Source organism: Lepidochelys kempii, chromosome 10 (genome assembly GCF_965140265.1).
Source record: "Lepidochelys kempii isolate rLepKem1 chromosome 10, rLepKem1.hap2, whole genome shotgun sequence".
In the NCBI taxonomy this organism is placed as follows: Eukaryota; Metazoa; Chordata; order Testudines; family Cheloniidae; genus Lepidochelys; species Lepidochelys kempii.
This window is the reverse complement of record NC_133265.1, coordinates 46,500,274-46,506,732: the sequence shown is the minus strand read 5'-3', so window position 1 is coordinate 46,506,732 and position 6,459 is coordinate 46,500,274. Positions and strand designations below refer to the sequence as shown.

Sequence of the window (6,459 nt, the reverse complement as noted above, 5' to 3'; positions counted from 1 at the left end):
AATTCCCAGGGCTTGCAAGGGGGAGGGGTGGGTTGGCTGCAGAGCAGCGGAGTTCAAATCGCTGACCAGAGCAGCAGCATGGGAATTGTGGGACACTTTCTGGAGGCCAATAAAATAAAATAAAAAAAAAGTGCAGTATTGATTGTCAACAATCAAGGGAGGGGAAAAGACAAAAGTCTCTCACAGGGGTGGAAGTTTTTTGTCACCAAAACTGGGTGTTTTTTTCGACAAAAGTCCCATTGCAGTGTGTACGCTACTGCTGTTTTGATGTTTTTGGCTACAAAACTTGCCAGTGTAGACAAGCCCATAGTTAATAAACTTATTTCTTGTTTATAATATAGCCCCTTTTGTGCAATTCATAATTGCAGGGTGGTGGGGAGAGGCTGTGCATACCTTCCTCCACATTGAGGGAAGAGGTGGATTTCATAATATACCTTTGGGTCTGCACTCCAAGGGCGGTGGACACCTGAGTGCTGGGGCAAGTCCCTTAAACTGAGTCTTCCCAGAAGTGATCTCAGGGCACGTCTACACAGACAAAGTTACAGCACAGGCAATTACAGCGCCACTCAGAGAGCACTGAAGGGAAAGCGCTGTTGTGTGTTCACACTGTCAGCTGCCTGCGCAATAGCGTGTTCACACTTGCAGCACTTGCAGCGCTATTCAGAGCAGTGCACTCTGGGCAGCTATCCCACAGAGCACCTCTTCCTCTTCTGCCGCTAAGACTTGTGGGAAGGTAGATGGAGTTGCGGGACACATCCTGGGTCCTGTCCCAGTGCCCCGTGATGCATTGCTTTTCATCCCAGCAATCCCTGTGCTTCCATCTGCATTTGACGCCATCTTTCAACGGTTTGTGTACTGCATGCCCTGCCCTGCCTCTTCGGGCTGCAGGAATGGATCCTGAACTGCTGACCAGTATGCTGCTTGCTCTCACTAACACATCACAAGTGGCAACTACAAACTACTTGCCTTTAAACTACAAAGGCAAGAGGAGTGCAACATTGATCTCGCCACGCATAGTAGCTGCGACACGAGATTGCTTCTGTCATTCACGGAGATACTGACCACAGTGGAACGCCACTTTTGGGCTTGGGAAACAAGCACTGAGTGGTGGGATCACATCGTGATGCATGTCTGGGATGACGAGCAGTGGCTGCAGAACTTTTGGATGAGGAAAGTCACATTCATGGGACTGTGTGATAAGCTCGCCCCAGTCCTGCGGTGCAAGGACACAAGAACGAGAGCTGCTCTGCCATTGGAGAAGCACGTGGCGATTGCACTGTGGAAGCTGGCTACTCCAGACTGCTACCAATAGGTCACTAACCAGTTCGGAGTGGGAAGGTCAATGGTTGGACTTGTGTTGATGGAAGTGTTCAGGGCCATTAATTGCATCCAGCTCCAAAAGACCGTGACTCTGGGCAACATGCGTGACATTGTGGATGGCTTTGCACAAATGCGCTTCCCTAAATGCAGAGGGGTGATCGATGGCACGCATATTCCAATTCTGGCACCAGACCACCTAGCCACCAAGTACATTAATCAGAAGGGGTATTTCTCAGTGGTTCTCCAGGTGCTTGTGGATCACCATGGGTGTTGCACAGACATTAACACAGGCTGGTCCAGAAAGATGCATGACCCACACATCTTTTGGAACACTGTACTGTTCAGGAAGCTGCAAGCGGGGACTTTCTTCCCGGACCAGATTACCATATGGAAAGTCAAAATGCCCATTGTGATCCTGGGAGACCCTGCCTACCCCTTAATGCCGTGGCTTATGAAGCCATACACGGGGCAACTTGACAGCAGCAAGGAGCAGTTCAACAATAGCCTGAGCAAGTGCAGAATGACGGTTGAGTGTGCTTTTGGCCATTTAAAAGCCCGCTGGTGCTGTCTCTGTGGGAAGCTGGACCTGGCCAATGGCAATATTCCTATGCTTATAGCCGCGTGCTGTAAGCTCCATAATATTTGTGAAGGGAAGGGTGAAAGCTTCACTCAGGGCTGGACCACAAAGGCTCAGCGCCTGGAGGCTGAGTTTGAACAGCCAGAGACCAGAGCTATTAGAGGGGCACAGCCAGGGCCATAAGGATCAGGGATGCCTTGAGGCAGCAATATGAAGCTGAAAGCCACTAATATTTGTTGCTATACTCGGGTTTGCAGTGCTTGTAATGCTAGGAGGTGACTGGTGCACATGATGCAATAAGGAGGTTTGACATAATTGTATGTTGCGTTGTAGGGCTCTTTTTGCTTTCAATTAATAGAATAAAGATTGCTTTCAAACAACACAATTCTTTTATTAAAAGACAACAACCAAAGGAGAGAGTCAAATGAAAAAATACATCAGCAGGGAGGGGGATGGGGGAAGGGAAGGTCCCAGGAAGAGAAGGGGTCCTGGGACGGCTACAGTTTTGTGTATGTCCAGGGATTATATCCAATCTTCTCCTTTGGAGTACAATGCAGCGGGTACTGTACTTCAGCAGAGCCAAACTGCAGAGGGATGGGTTTTGAGTGCAGTAGATAGTGGGTGTCCTCAGTCCTGGACTGTAAGTAGGGAGGAGTGGAATGCTGTGGGTAGAGACTGGAGCCGGGAGGTTGATAAGAGTGTGTTGGCAGTATCTGAGGGGCGCATGGGAGAGTTTTGCAACAGCAGCTGCAGGGGAAGGCGGGCGCAGAGCTGCTCAGTTTGAAGAGCTAGTATTGTCTGGAGCGTGTCTGCTTGGCACTCCATAACTTTTAAGAGCCGATCTGTGGCTTCATTCTGGCTTGTTGAGTTCTCCTTTCGGTCCCTTGCTGTCCCACCACTCCTTCAATTCCTGTTTCTCAGTGGCAGAGTGCATCATAACCTCAAACAGAAAGTCCTCCTTAGTTCTTCTTGGCAGCTTTCTAATTCTGTGCAGCCGTTCTGCCGCCGATAACAAAGAGGGAGGCTGGGCTCCCAAGATCATCTCTGTGAAGTTTAAACGCAACATTTTACAGAAGCAGTATTGTTTGGAACACAGACTACACTGCTTCAGTGCTTTCAAACAGCCAATATTCACACACCTGTCACTAACTGGCTGACCCCATGCAAGCACACATGGGGCAGAGTAAATCAGCCACAGGGGCAGAATAAATCACTCTTCCTGGACTCTGCTATACACTGGGCACGTGGCTCTTGGGGAGAGCCAGCACTGTAGGGGGGGGGGCTGATAATCATTCCTGTCCCCACATTTTCCACAGGATATGATCCTTATGGAAGATATCTCGCTGCTGAGGGTGAGCAGGGAGGAATCAAGGGAGGGTCTTCTCCAAGCCTGCGGCTTCCGCCCTGGCCCCTATGCGACTCGCCTGCGTGCCGCAATGGTGTCCCTCCCCCACCCCTGTAATGGCACAGTGGCACAGGAAAGTTACCATTAACGGAGCAAGAAACAAAGCAGCTCTGCCGAAGAACCTGCTGCAGTGGATTGCCCAGTATCTCCACGAGAGTTTTCTGAGATTTCTGGAGATCTCTGAGGGAGATTCCCATGAAGTGAGGGAATCAATCAACAGCCTGTTCCGCCGCTCAGACTAGGCATGCGGCGGGGGACAAGCCTGCTTTCTGCAGCCCTCCTGCCCCCAACAACTCGCTTCAGCGATTCCCAAAATCAGATCCACTTACCAGGGGCCTCCTCTCCTGTTTGCAATTCGCCAAGATCCAACAGCTGTGACTGGCTAGGCTCCTCCGGGAAGAAAAGAGCTCCTGGCTGCATGTATCTCTGGCCTCTGAGTCAGCCTCTGCCTCTGGGTCTCATAGACTGTGCATGCTCAGTAACACTGCTGAAGCCAGCTGCTCTCACTCTGCCCTCCTCTCCCCACTATTGGCAGGCATAGGTCATCTCTGGTTATCTGTAAGTCAGGGAGAGACTCCAACCCACATGTCATGTTCTTCTCTCCATTGGAAGGTGCCATGGGAGAAAGATAACGTGTCCCCATGGCTGCGGCAGCATGGGATTGCTGGCGTTGCAGCATGCTCTCCAGGAACCCTCAAGCCTTCCATACCAACTCTGAAGCATCAGAACAGCAGAGCTTGCATTGGAGCAAGGGAAACACCTGTTTTCCACAGAATGCTTCCCTCAGGGCTGGAGTATTTAGAGCAGAAATCCCTGTGGGAGTTAATGTTGCTCTAAACAGAGCTGCCAAGGGGTGTGCAGCTTCTTGACATACCATGTAAAGTGATCAGTTTGTAGAGAGGCATAAAGCCCTACTCTGATTGCTCTGAGAGGATTCCCCTGAGCAGCTGGGGGAGGCAGGACCTTATTCCTTACCTCTCTTGACAGGGCTGTGTGAGAGCTTGTAAAGAGCCAGAGGCAGCTTTCTAGAGGGTTAATTCAGAAATTCCTCATGGAACCTAGGGGCTGCAGCCTATGCCAGGAAGGAGCCAGGTGGTTGTTGGAGTGACTCTAGGAGGAATGCTATGGGATGGTTCTCTGATCATCTCTTCACTCTGCTTCTTCCCACACCCACCTTTGGGGTAAGTCTATCACCTTCTCCTTAGCCCTCAGCTGCTGCGTGTGGGCTGGGAATCAGATAGAGCAGTAGAGAGGTTGTCTACTCAGCCCGTGAATAGGACTCAAGACCTCCTGCTTCTCAACGCCCAGAGGAATGCATGACACTCAGACTGGACTCTGTGACTGCATTAGTCTCCCACATGTGAGTGTGGCAGGAGAGGATACTTGTCTGCAAACAGCTTCTTCTGGACTGCGAGGGTGGAGGGAGAGAGGTCAGATGCCATCTGGTTCCTTAGAACCTCTGAGGAAGCTCTGGGATCTGGAGAGAGGTCTCTGGATCCTCAGGATGCACAGGTTAGGAGACATGTGGCTCCTGCCTAGTCCACACAGGGGTGCCAGTTAGAGGGGGTAGGGGAGGGCTCCTGCCCCCTGCTGTGTTTCGGGTCTGCTCACAGCCCATGCCCTACCGCCAGAGGGAGCCCCTAACTGCAGAAAGAAAAGGAGTACTTGTGGCACCTTAGCGACTAACCAATTTATTTGAGCATGAGCTTTCGTGAGCTACAGCTCACTTCATCGGATGCATACTGTGGAAACTGCAGAAGACATTATATACACAGAGACCATGAAACAATACCTCCTCCCACCCCACTCTCCTGCTGGTAATAGCTTATCTAAAGGGATCATCAAGTTGGGCCATTTCCAGCACAAATCCAGGTTTTCTCCCCCCCCCCTCCAAAAACCACACACACAAACTCACTCTCCTGCTGGTAATAGCTTATCCAAAGTGACCACTCTCCTCACAATGTGTATGAAAATCAAGGTGGGCTGGAAAGCCTGCTGCAGTTTCCACGATATGCATCTGAGGAAGTGAGCTGTAGCTCACGAAAGCTTATGCTCTAATAAATTGGTTAGTCTCTAAGGTGCCACAAGTCCTCCTTTTCTTTTTAGGTAAATAGTGGTGTCCCACAGGGGTCTGTACTGGGAGCAGTGCTGTTCTACATATTCCTCAGTGATCTGGAAAAAGGGATAAAGAGTGACGTGGCAAAATTTGCAGATGATATAAAATTACTCAAGATAGTTAAGTTCAAAGCTGACTGCAAAGGGTTACAAAAGGATCTCACAAAAGGGAGTGACTGGGCAACACAATGGCAAATGAAATTCACTGTTGATAGATTAGCTGCTACCCATCAAGAAAGAGATCTTGGAGTCATTGTGGTTAGTTCTCTGTACACATCTTCTCAATGTGCAGCAAACAGAATGTTGGAAATCACAAGAAAAGGGATAGATAATAAGACAGAAAATATCATATTGCCTCTATATAAATCCATAGTATGCCCACATCTTGAAAACTGTGCAGATCTGGTCACCCCATCTGAAAAAAGATATACTGTATTGGATTTGGAAAAGGTTCAGAGAAGGGCAACAGAAATTATTAGGGTGATGGAACAGCTTCTGTATGAGAAGAGATGAAAAAAGACAGGGACTTTTCAGCTTAGGAAAGAGATGACTAAAGCGGGATATGATAGAGGTCTATACATTCAGGACTGGTATGGAGGAAGTAAGTAAGGAAGTGTTATTTACACCTTCATATAACACAAGAACTAGGGGTCACGCAATGAAATTAATAGGCAGCAGATTTAAAACAAGCAAAAGAAAATATTTCTTCACAATCAACCCACGGAACTCTTTGCCAGGGGATGTTGTGAAGGTCAAAATTATAACAGGGTCCAAAGAGGAACTAGATAAGTTTATGGAGAATAGGTCCATCAATGGCTATTAGTCAGGATGGGCAGGGATGCAACACCATATTCTGCATGTCCCTAGCCTCTGTTTTCCAGAAGCTGGGAATGGGTGACATGGGATGGATCACTTGATGTTACCTGTTCTGTTCATTTCCTCTGAAGCACCTGGTATTGGCCACTGTCGGAAGACAGGATACCGGGCTAGATGGTCCATTGGTCTGACCATATGGCCATTCTGATGTTCTGATATATAACCC

The 6,459-nt window shown here is 49.0% G+C and overlaps 1 long non-coding RNA gene across 1 annotated transcript; it reads right to left on the bottom strand.

Annotated features, from left to right (window-relative positions):
- Positions 1–2,267: 2,267 nt before the first annotated feature.
- LOC140917912 (uncharacterized) lies at positions 2,268–3,840 on the bottom strand. Its single transcript, XR_012161036.1, has 2 exons — positions 3,632–3,840; positions 2,268–2,941 (listed from the first exon to the last, which is right to left on the bottom strand). It is a non-coding gene; the product is annotated as an uncharacterized lncRNA (long non-coding RNA).
- Between the last annotated feature and the right edge of the window lie 2,619 nt (positions 3,841–6,459).